The sequence below is a fragment of the Coptis chinensis genome, chromosome 8 (assembly GCF_015680905.1).
Source record: "Coptis chinensis isolate HL-2020 chromosome 8, ASM1568090v1, whole genome shotgun sequence".
NCBI classification, from domain to species: Eukaryota; Viridiplantae; Streptophyta; class Magnoliopsida; order Ranunculales; family Ranunculaceae; genus Coptis; species Coptis chinensis.
This window is the reverse complement of record NC_141463.1, coordinates 37,842,530-37,855,176: the sequence shown is the minus strand read 5'-3', so window position 1 is coordinate 37,855,176 and position 12,647 is coordinate 37,842,530.

The window sequence follows — 12,647 nt, the reverse complement described above, 5'->3', positions numbered from 1 at the left end:
GACGAAACTCCATTGAACATGCAAAGGTTGTTGTAAGTGGGCATATCTACCAGATCTTAATTATATATTAGAATTGACAAATTAAAAATGCTAGATAGCCTGAAAACTTTTGCTAAAAAAATGCTTGGCTAAACTTTTGAAAGAGAGTTGGTGTGATAAATCTTTTGAATGAAATGACCTAGGTTTAATTAAGAGAGCTAGTATGTGATAAATATTTTTTGTGGTATTATGGCTTAACTATTAATAGTATAAAAAAATTTATGTATTACAATTTTGATCTTTGAACATGTGAAGTAGACTAGGAACTAGTTTATGTTAGTTGGTTATAGTATATATGACTCATAATCACGGATTTTTTTATGTAATAGTGCAACCCCAAGCATTTTTTATGTGTACATGTCCAAAATGTTACGAGTTATGACCATCGATACCAAATTGTCGACATTTATACATAGATATGCATACTTTCATACACGTATGAAGCATTACCTTTTCTAACCTACATGATTTGTGCTAGGTACACGTTGCTGAGTATAACACTATCTACAGTTAGCTTAATATGATTAATAGAAAGCAAGGTGGAAGGTATGTATGATCATTTCCCTAGGCAGAATCCTCATTTACGATGAAAACTCCAATATGGACTCTGAGTTATTCTTGAAATTTTTATTGCATCCCGAATCTATTACATGTCATCTCTCTGTATTGATGTAGGGCAGTTTGTATCAAGATTTGATGTAGCTAACTTAAGTCTTCTCATGCATTGCAATTTAGCTGTCCAAGATCTTTCAATATAGTGAAGGCAGAGGATTGGTTGTCAAGCTATAATACGATGACCACTTTCGTGGTAAGTTCTCTATTTTTCATAAACATAATTGAGGTTAGCTTTAAGCCAAAAGATTTTATTTCTCATTTGCTGTCAGAATATATATAACAAAAGTAGTAAATAATAAGTCTAAGGGCATGTCTAAGTTTAAGTGATAAAGATGGAAAATAGTTAACTTGGCTTCTAAAAGTTTATGATCCTCAACTCCATATAACTTTTTATTTATTCCACATGCGCCTTTCTCCAATAGTCCAAAGAACAAAGAACACTCAATTCCATGAGTGTTTATTTCATATTTAAGTACACACTTAGTGTTGTTTGTTCTTGCACTTATAACCTTGTATGTTTACTTTGTTCTTTCATTCTGTTGCCATTACCTTGTTTTAGATGCAAGTGTGAGTTGCTCGTGGTCTGCACTACCACACGATTTCCATTGTATTTTTCTAACTTCATGTAATAAAGTACTAACTAGTTCCAAGCAGTCTACTTATTGTAGTCTCTATAAGTTAATTTGTATTTGAATAAATTGTTCTAGTGGCTAACCTTTTCATTGAAGACTCTAGGTTCCAACTATTTTTTGGTTGTAGGGATTTTACTTGGAATAGGGAGGGACTTGTTTTGAGAAGTTGAGAGATTTTCAATATTGTCCAGTTTGATCTTTCTTTGTTGTGGATTTTCTTTTCCTGTGAAATGTACCTTGGATTCACATGTTAGGGTGCACTTTTGTTTTGACTTCTCATGATACTTATAAATTTCTAAGTTGGTATTTGCTTGGTATTTTTGTGGCATCGATGCAGTTGAGCACATGTGCATGCCAATTGTGGCGGATTGTTGTAGTTGTGTTGCCGCATCCTAGGTATGAGTGTTTGACACACTTGTTGAAAATATTTTTGCATTGCATACTATAGTACTTTTTAGGTTTACTGTCTTTAATTACTTTCTTATGCCTCTCCTTCTTTTCTCTTTTTTAGGTACCAGATTGATCGATCGTCAGATGCCATATGATTTACGAAGAATACTAGCTTGGATGGATGGTGTTCAAAATTGAAGAAAATGCACATTTGTTGATTTTGCTAAGTTCTAGTTTTTAAGAAATTTGCCTAAATAAGTTGATAGTTGTGGAAATTTTATATGACGATGTATTGGCAAAGACCTATGTGGTTGTGTGAAATACTTTTGTAGTGGATGATCTTAGTTAATGAAATTAATATATTTTGTTATAATTATTGTGAATTGATATGGGGTTGTATTTAGGTAAATTGCATTTGGCACAATCTGCAAATAAAAAAGAATTAAAATCATGCAAAAAACGTGGAGACATCTAATGCGGCTAAAAACACTCTTTTGCAACGTTCTAGTTGCAACTAATGATTTAAAATTTTTGCAACAAACAGAGTGTAGCTAAAAGGTTTCTATTTACAACGCCTTAGAGCATAGCTAAAGGTACACATTTTGCCACGCTTGATGTGTTGTTACAAATTATCTATTGCAACGCCAATTGTTGCTAAAAAGTTGAAATATTTTCAAAATCAATTAAATTTGAAAGATAGAAGTAGCAACGAGGATAAAGTAGTAGCAATGACCAATGGCGTTGCAAGAGATTGGAAGCTTTTGCAACGCCCTATTTTGCGTCGCAATTTAGCTTTTGTGACCCACTTTTTAGCAACGCCTCTGCGATGCCCTGTTTGGCATTGCAATTGGTCTATTGCAACGCTTTTTAAGTCCTTTAGCAACGGTATATGGCGTTGCAGATGAGCCCTTCTGTTGTAGTGAGTTGTGGTCACCTCAGATGAAGCAACAATGCCCTAGTAGATTACATGCTATATTCTTCAAGTGTGGAATGCCAAACCTTTTATGAATTGACACAAAATGTATCATGAATGTTATTTTCAATACTACTCCCAGATGAACTTTCCCCTTTATTGAAATTTGTTACGTCTTAGTAATATTTAGATAAAAATAGTTAACGGAGAATTGCCTTTACATTTCATGACTCACCTAAGAATATGAAAATTTTGTTTAGGACTCTAGAAATTGCTTCTGTCTCTTTTAAGCTTTTAAACTCTAGATTTTGGTAACCATTCAAAGTTTTGTTGGTTAAAGTTGATATGTTAGATGTCGGGAGATTCGAACTGGAAACAAGTCAGGTAGAGTGCCAAAGGCATCAATATTGTATAACGAACTGGTAAATATTGATAGAGTCTGGGAATCTAGAGTCTAGACATTGGTTATTGTTGTTATGAACTCGATCTATTGTGCTATATATAGGTCATGTTTCTGCATGGAAAGAGAATGGATTGACTGTGTTTGCTAGGGGTTCGATAAGCAGGTCAAAATTTGGCCATTGATGTCATGCTGCTGATCTATGTTGCACATTTAAAAAAAAAAGTTGTGTTAGCTTCATCTATTTTATGGATCAATGAAGTCGTTTACTTTTCATTTCTTCTTGTTATATGTTTTATAGGTATCCTTACAAAATCTTCACAATTTGTTTATTATGATTTTCATTGTCTTTTATGGGGCTTCTATGTTTCTTCTCATCTAAGTTTAGAAAATATCTTCTTGTAGATAAGTTTGCTTTGAAGAAAAGGGCAGTTTGAGTGCACAACTTGTTGCTGAAACAATCAACAAGTTAGCTACTAGTTGATTGTCCAAGTGGCTACAACCTTACTAAGATTTTCTCTTGTGTGTGTGAATTAGTGACCACTAACAAGCATGTGGGGTGTTGGTTGATTATTTATGTTTGCATAAAATTGTATGTACTTATATCTGTATGAACGTCAGCTAACCTTGAATATTGATATGATTTTGTGCTCTATATATATTTTTATAGGGCTGTTATAACCTTGTTATTCCCCCTTTCCTGATAGACTAGGAAGAATGGATCGTAGCTTTTATATATTCATTTTTCAGTTCTACAAATATTCACAATAGGGAAGAAAATCAGTTTGTAGGTCTTTGAGCTGATAGAAGGGGTCTTGTAGAAGGCTTGCGTAGTGGTGTCTCCAAGACCACTTTTATGGCTGTAGCTCATTATAAGACAAAAGACAGAGAACAACATAGGTCAAAAATATAACTTTAACGACAAATGACTAATTTGAAACATGTGGTGATTGAAGAAAAGAAGGCACACATGGAGATGCTGATAAGTAAATGCATTGCTCACTCCACAAACACGAATCTCTACGAACTTGACATCTGATCAGGTATGCATTGAGAGTTCTTATGGTCGTTTAATGCTTAATGGATTTTGCCTAGGGAAAGGACGTACTACAGTATGCATGTTATAGGTTAGTGAAATTATGGAAATTCCTTGTTGCATATCAAATTAGATTACTCATTTGGTTTACATGACTTGTTAGTTTAGTTTTCTCGATGATATTTACTTTGTTTTACAATAATTGCTGATTTAGTCTTCTCTTTTCTCTGTTTTTGTAATTGGATCATTGGTTGGGAAAATTGATTCTTACTATTTCTTTGCGTGCACCCGAGCTTTTACGGAGTTAAGTTTTATTTACTAGAATATTTGTCTGTGATTGGGAAAATATATATATATATATATTTTCCATTTCTCTGTACTTAGGGCTGGGCCGTATCGACTTGGTGATAGTTGTTATAATTGACACATAACACTGATTTTTCATATTGATAGTTGGAATTAATTGGATTCATTCTCATTGTGTGGTTTTGACATGATTTCGTTAATGGGCATGATCTTTTGCAAATTTTCTTATTTCTTTATCTTTTGTTTGTCGTAGGCAAGTGTGCATTTATTGACTTGTCAACCAACGCTTGCTTGATCGCGTCCATCTGTACAAATGTGTGATTTGTACGTAAAGCCTTGGTGGTAGAGTTGTTGCCATTGGAAGATTGATTGGTGATCGTAAGCGGGTACCTGCAAATGCATATTGCGTTATAGTGGAAAAGATTCACTTTCATGTTGGCTTTGGTGTTGAGAGGAAAAAGTCTTGGTGATGTTGGAGTTTGTTGTACAGTTTTTTGTCCCTTATGTAGGTTACATTACTTATTTACTATATCTTAAAGATTTGTTTGTTGAGGGATCTGAGTTTTGATGAAGTTTAAATTATGAAATGAAAAGATTTTGCTTCTGTTCACTTACTGTGTTCTAATTTTATTTTATGTTAACACTATGTTAGTGTGATGATTATTATCAGGTACAAGATATAGGGTATTGGCACAATAAATAACAACCAGAAATATTGGATTTGCAATCCACTATGCAAAAACGACGGCCCTAGTAGTCGTTTATTTGTAAAAAGAATAGGTGGGATGAATTGAAATTTACATGAGCTAGAGGTCATTGTTTTATATACAAGTGTTAAAAGCCGTCGTATTTTTAAAAAGTAAACAAGTGCCCCGGTCCGTCATTTCTCAAATACCACATCAGTTTTTATGACGGCCCTAACAACGGATTTAATCTGTCGTTAATGTCATAAAATGACAGATTATAACCGTCGCCTTTTGACTATTTTTTTGTAGTGCAAGTTAGGGACATCCTTATCCAACAAGGTTTACATAATGCTTTGAAAGGAATTAAAGCTAAGTCCGCGACAATGACCGATGATGATTGGAAGAGTTCAATCTCCAAGCATGCTCATCAATCTGGTTGTGTTTTGCGAATGAGGTCATGTATAATGTGATGAGAGAAAATACTATTTTACGGTATTTGGCTCAAGTTAGAGTCAATGTATATGATCAAGAGCATGACGAACAAGATATAACTTAAGAAGCGTCTTTATAGGTATATGATGGTGAATGGTTCAACGAAGTAAGAGCACGTTAGTGAGTTCCATCGATGCCTCTCGGATTATTTGAATGTTGGCATGAAGATGGATGACGAGGATCAAACGACATGTTTAATATTCTCTTTGCCCGAAAGCTATGAGCATTTAATGACTACCTTTATGAACAGAGAAGATGTTGATCTTGACAAAGTACAAAGTGTACTTATTTCTTATGAGTTGATAAAGAAGACATGAGTAGATAATACTATTAATAATGTACAAAGGTTAGGGGGAAGAGGAAGGTCGCATGAAAAGGACTCTACAAGCAATGAGAGGTCTAGGTCTAAGTCAAAGAAGTCGTTGAAACATGTAAAGTGCTACAATTGCAATGAAAAGGGACATTAAGCAAGTAATTGTCTTCACCTGAAGAAAAGTGATAAGAAAGATGGTAAGAAGAAAGGTAAGGCTCAAGTTGAGGCGAGTTATGCTTCGAGCTCTGAAGTGGAAGATGTGAGTCTTTGTGTGCCCACACAAGACTATATGGCCGAAAGGTGGATTTTTTACTCTGGGTGTTCCTACCATATGTGCCCTAATAGAAAGTGGTTTACTTCTTATAAGAGCATTGATAGCGGTTTCGTTTTGATGGGTAATGACCATGTGTGTAAAATGGTTGGGATTGGAACTATACTGGTCAAGATGCATGACTGTATTATGAGGACTCTAAATGATGTGAGACATGTTTCTGAGCTAATGAAAAACCTTATTTCTCTTGAATTGGTACCTCGGATTCCAAAGGCCACAAGTTTGTGGGAGAAGGTGGGGTCCTAAAGATTGTTAATGGCTCTTTAGTTGTTATGAAGGGCCAAAGACATGGAACCTTGTATACTTTGATGGGTAGTATGGGTGACAGGCAATGTAGCAGTTAGTACATGTAGTGATAATTCCGAGTGCACTAAGATGTGGCATATGCATTTAGGGAATATGAGTGAATGGGGTTTGTCTGAGTTGTGCAAGCGAGGGTTCTTGAAGGACTTGAAGAGGCAAAACATGGGGTTCTGTGAGCATTGTGTTTATGGGAAGCAGTATAGAGTCAAGTTCAGTTCAAACAAGCACACGACAACGGGCATCCTTGATTATGTGCATACAGATGTTTGGGGACCCTCCATAGTGGCTTCTAAAGGAGGTAACCATTATTATGTCTCATTCATTGATGATCATACTCGCTATGTGTGGGTGTATATGATGAATACCAAAGATGAAGTGTTTGAAATATTTAAGAAGTGGAAAACAAGGGTTGAGAATTGTACAGAAAGGAAGGTGAAGATTTTGAGGTCTGATAATGGTACTGAGTGTACTAATGGTCCTTTCTAAGAGTTTTATTTGCAACATGGTATTGCTAGACACTGGATAATTAAGCGCACACCTTAGCAGAATGGGGTGGCAGAGAGGATGAATAGAACATTGCTTGAAAGAGCGAGATGTCTATTGTCTAATGCTAGTCTTGGCAGAGAGTAATAGGTAGATGCAGTGTCCATGGTGTGTTACTTGTATAATAGGTCACCGGTTTTGGCAATAGATTGCAAGACACCTTATGAGGTGTGGTCAGGGAGACCTACTGATTACAGTATTTTGTGAGTGTTTGGATCTACAACTTACTACCATGTGAGGGAAAACAAGCTTGATCCTAGAACTAAAAAGACAATAGTTTTGGGCTTCGCGAATGGGGTAAAGGGATACATATTGTGGTGTCTTGAAGACAACAAGTTCCTGGTCAACAGAGATGTTACTTTTGACAAGACTTTGGTGCTATCTTTTAGCAAGCCGGAGAAAGCTGGACAGAGTGGTGATTCTAATGAATCTCAGGCTACTGAGCCTGAGTTGTCTAATGCAGCAGACGATTGGTTGGTTCATGATGATGTACAAGATCATAGAAGTACATAACAACTGAAAGAAGAGCATGAGCATCCACAACTTACGTTGGCTAGCACTAGGCCAAAGAGACAAGTTAAGGAAGTCCACAAGTATGGGCACGATAAGTCGGTAAAACATTATGGTCAGGTAAATTTAGTTGCATATGCAGTGAATATTGAAGATGATGAGCTAGATAGCTTCAAAGAAGTTATTAGAGATGCACATTACAGAGATTGGTTGGTAGCTATACAAGAAGAGATGGAACCTCTTGAGAAGAATCACACATGGGACCTTGTTTTGTTACCTAAGGGCAAGAGGGCTATCAGTAGCAAATGGGTGTTTAGAAAGAAAGAGGTCCTTCCTGAGTAGGGTGATGTTGGGTTCAAAGCAAGAGTGGTAGCAAAGAGTTTCTCACAAAAGGAAGGAGTTGATTATAATGAGATTTCCTCACCTTTGGTCAAGCATATTTCTATCCGTGTGTTATTGAGTTTGGTAGTTCACTTCGATTTGGAGTTGGAGCAACTTGATGTGAAAACCGCTTTCTTGCATGATGACTTGGAGGAAGAGATCTATATGAGACAACCGGAAGGTTTTGTTGTTGCTGAGAAAGATGATCATGTGTGCAAGCTAAATAGGTTATTGTATGGTTTAAAGAAATCACCAAGGCAATGGTACCAGCACTTTGACATGTTCATGATGAAGCAAAAATATACCCGAAGTAAGTATGATTGTTGTGTTTACTTATGTAGACTTCGTGGTGATGACTTTGTTTATTTCTTGCTTTATGTGAATGACATGCTTATTACTTCCAAAAATATGGTGGAGATGGAAAAGTTGAAATCTCAACTTAGCTCTGAGTTTGAGATAAAAGACTTGGGTGGAGCCAAGAATATATTGGGCATGGAGATTGAAAGAGATAGGAAGAAGCGAAGGCTAGTTGTATCTTAGAAGAAACACATTTAGAAAGTGATTTCTAGATTCGGTATGGAGAATGCAAAGTCGGTTTCTACTCCTTTGGCTGGACATTTTAGGCTTTAAGCTATGTTCTCTACTAGCTCGGTGGAGGAGCAAGAGCATATGGCTCGAGTTCCTTATGCTTGTACAGTGGGCAGTTTGATGTATGCTATGGTGTGCTTATGCCCAGACATTTAACAAGCTGTCAGTGTTGTGAGTAGGTATATGGAAAATTTTGGGAAGCAGTATTGGGAGGCAGTGAAATGGGTATTGAGGCACTTGAAAGGTACCTTGGATGTGGGATTAGTTTATGGTGGAGATACCTCTCATGTCAGTGGTTATTTGGACTCAAATTATGCAGGTGATCTAGATAGATGAAGATCGACTACTGATTATGTGTTTATGATGCATGGTGCACCGGTTAGTTGGAGGTCTATGCTATAGACTACAGTGACTCTATCTACTACAAAGGCAGAGTATATGGCAGTGGCAGAGGCCTTATGGCTTTGAGGTCTTCTAGATGATATAGGTTTTGAGTAGGACAATATTACTTTAATTTGTATTATGATAGTCAGAGTGCTATTCATTTGGCAAAGAACCAAGTTCATCATGCTCGGACGAAGCATATTAATGTCCATTATCACTTTGTACGGGATGTCGTTGAGGATGGTGATGTAGCACTTGAGAAAGTGGGAACCAAAGACAACCCCGCTGATATGTTGACTAAGGTTGTCACCAGAGTTAAGTTCCAACATTGTTTAAACTTACTCCAAATCCTACATGTTTGATGATAGCCCTTTGTGGGCATGGCCCTTCAGGGAGGTTGACGGTGAGTTCGAGATGTGGTTTGAAGACTAGTGATTCTTGGTGGATCTTGTGTTTGGCTCGGTTTTATGTGTTAAAACCTCACTGAGGTGGAGAATGTTGTTTTGGGGTATTGTTCGGTATTGTTTGTCTAAAGAAAATAAGGGGCGCCCGTCCCTAGCCTTTTTTTTTTCTATCTCTCGATGCAATGTTACTGGAAGTTGGAAAAGAAGAAGGGGCGCCTGCACCCGCCCAAGGGGCTACTCCACACACAGTATTATGATTTTTTTCAGTAAACGGAGATTTTGGTTTTTTACACTGAAATTTCGGCCCACTATAAAAAGAAGAGTTTGGGTTTTGACCTAACTAAGTTTTTCTTTATGACAAACTTGAGAGAACTTAACCTAGAACAAAAAGAGAGATTTGAGAGAAAACATTTTTTATGAGTGTGAGGGTTGATTCTTAGTGAAGAAATGAGAGCTCCTTTTTGTAATCCTCTATCTTGTTTCATCTAGTAAATCATTAAACTCACCGTGTGGACGTAGGCACATTGCCGAACCACGATATATCCTCGTCTTGTGTGTGAGTGTTCTTTATATATTCTCTATACTAGTCTATACTTGTTTATGCTTGTGTGGTGATTGTGTTGTTGCTTGAGTATTTGTTGGAATTTTGTCTTGTGTGAAAGATCACTCCTTTGGTAGTTGATCTAGTTGTTGTTAGCTTCTGCATTTGTGCACAACACATATGATGCCTAGCTTATAAGATGCTATGATGTCTTTAAAGTAATTGATAGATTCTCTTTTTTCACTCACTTTATATTCCGGTAGCTTATATTCATTTGGAAAATTTTGAGGGCCAATCTTGCCCTGGTGGTGGGGTGGAGAAAGCTCATGCTCCATCCATTTTGACTTATTGTACTTCCTCTTTTGGGTTTGCCATTTGTCTTCCTCTTCTGGGCCTTCTTCATCGGGCTCCTTCGCCATATCTGCCCAGTTAGGCAATCATAGCAGAGAATATGCTTTGCTTCAGAAAGGGCTTGAAACATGTTCTTAGCTAACTTAGGACTAGCTTGTTGCTCTCGTGAGTTAACCAAATGCATCTTAATAGGAGTTGTATTCTCGGGGGATTGAAGATCACAAGAGTTGTAGTCGCTTCTTCATAAGCTAAGTCATTTGGCTAGTGTTCACCACCCAATGAATCAACATCTCTGCCCATTTCCACAGTATTTTGTACCACCAGAACTGCCTCAACTGTGGTAGTGTCCACTGTTGGTAAGTTTGCATGATGAACCTTGACATTGGTTTCCATTAGCTCAGGGATTGAGTCGTGAAAGACCTCGCCAGTTTCAGATGTGTCGATGCCCTGGGAGTCCTCTGTGCCATTGGGTCCAGCTTGCTTATCCACATTAGTGTTTCTCCTATTGTTTCTTTTCCTTCTCTTCATCTGTGGTTTTGCTTGTTGTTCTGTGCTTGTAGTTTCTTTGCCTATGGTTCTTGTAGTGTTGTTTCTACAGTTAGCTTCTCCTTCCTTCCCTCTATTTCTTTTAATGACTGAGCATTCAGCCATGATATGAGGTGCCTAACCACATTACAATGGGGACATAATTTATGTAGTTTAACAACCTCAACTTCTTGCAGAAAAGTTTTACCTTCCTCTTCCTCTACTTCAAATTGATGTGGAATGGGTTTAGCAAGGTTAATCTTGATCAGAACCGACACGTAAAAGCTAAAATCTCTGTTCAGAGTATGTTTATCCAGCCCCACTGGAGATCCAAGAGCTCTTCCCATAGACATAAGAATCTCATAGTCCCAATATTGTTGTCCTAGCTTTGGGAACTTAATGCAAACAAATGTCATGGAGGAACGTTGAATCGTTGGATCAAAGTCAGGAGTCCACTTTGGGAGATGAAGGCTTTTTTGGGTAAGCGAATTGATGGCTTGTCGCCTTTCATTTCAAGTGTTGGAGGTCAGAAATATTAAGTTGGTTTGGCTGGTCGTCACATAACCTGTCTGCAAATTAACCTTTGGTACCTGCTCGAGCTTCATTCAAGCTCACTTGAGCTTCTATGATTGGCCCAATTGCTGCTTGAGGTGGAGTTGCTTTAGGAGTGCAAAATGGGTTCTCAAGAGCATAAAGGTCCATGCTTAAGGAGTAGTTGGTTGATTGGGTTTGATTAAAAAAATGACTTGTACAGAGATATGTTTTTGTTTCCTTTTTGAACTTGTTAGTGAGGATTTTACCAGTAAGGAATGTTGGAGAATAACGATTCCAGTCGATCCCCACTACACATATAACTTGTAATATGAACACACAACTACTCTAGACAAATTCAAAATATCCACTACAACCAACCTAGCATGCCCAACTCTCTAAACAACTATTAACAACAAATAATAATGCAAAGAAAATATAAAGCATACCACAACACAAAGATATACCATGGTTCGGCCAATGGTGCCTACTTCCACAAGAGCTAATCCTTTTACAACGTGGGAAGGAAGATTACAATCACTCCTCTTAAGTCTCTCCACCTTACTAGATCACTCCTCTATCTTTACATGCTTTTCTCTCTGCAAAGGTTTTCTCTCAATTTTGATAGCTCTTAAAATTTGATTTCTATTCAAGACTTAGGTTTTCCAAAACCTTGATTTTGGTTTATATACTGCCCTTTCAAATTCGCGGTTACTGTAGTGAATTAGAAATGCAAATATAGGCATGGGTGCGGGCGCGCTCTCGGCAAGGCCAATGTCGAGCGCGCGTTCCCTTAAGTGCCTGTTTGTGACTTCTAGTAACAAGGGCGTGGGCGCGCCTTGGGCTAGACCAATCTGAGCGCGCGCGCGCTCAGACCTTTTCATGCGAACATAACTTCTTTCTCATCCTCATGTGAGGGATAACTCCAACAATCTCCCCCTCCCGAACAATGAGGGGGGATACCTCCATGCAATTTCCAAATCAACAGGAGGAGTCTGCTACCATTCCGGCAGTAGCAAAACAAATATCAAACTTACCTTTTGGTAAGACTTTGGTCATCATATATGACCCGTTCTTGTCGGTATGGATCTTCTCGATGCATAAATGCTTGTCTTCGAGTACTTCTCTAATCCAATGATATCGCACATGTATGTGCTTGGATCTAGAATGAAAACTCGGATTCTTGCTCAAATGGATGGCCCTTTAACTCAAATAGAACTACAAACTATTTCTGCTTTAGCCCTTGTTCATTGAAGAACCTCTTCATCCATAACATCTCTTTGCAACACTTAGTGGCTGCAATATACTCAGTTTCTGTAGTGGAGAGGGCAACACAGTTTTGCAACTTAGATTGCCAAGAAACTACTCCCCCTGCAAAAGTAAACAGATAACCGGAGGTGGACTTCATCAAGTCAACATCACCTGCCATGTCT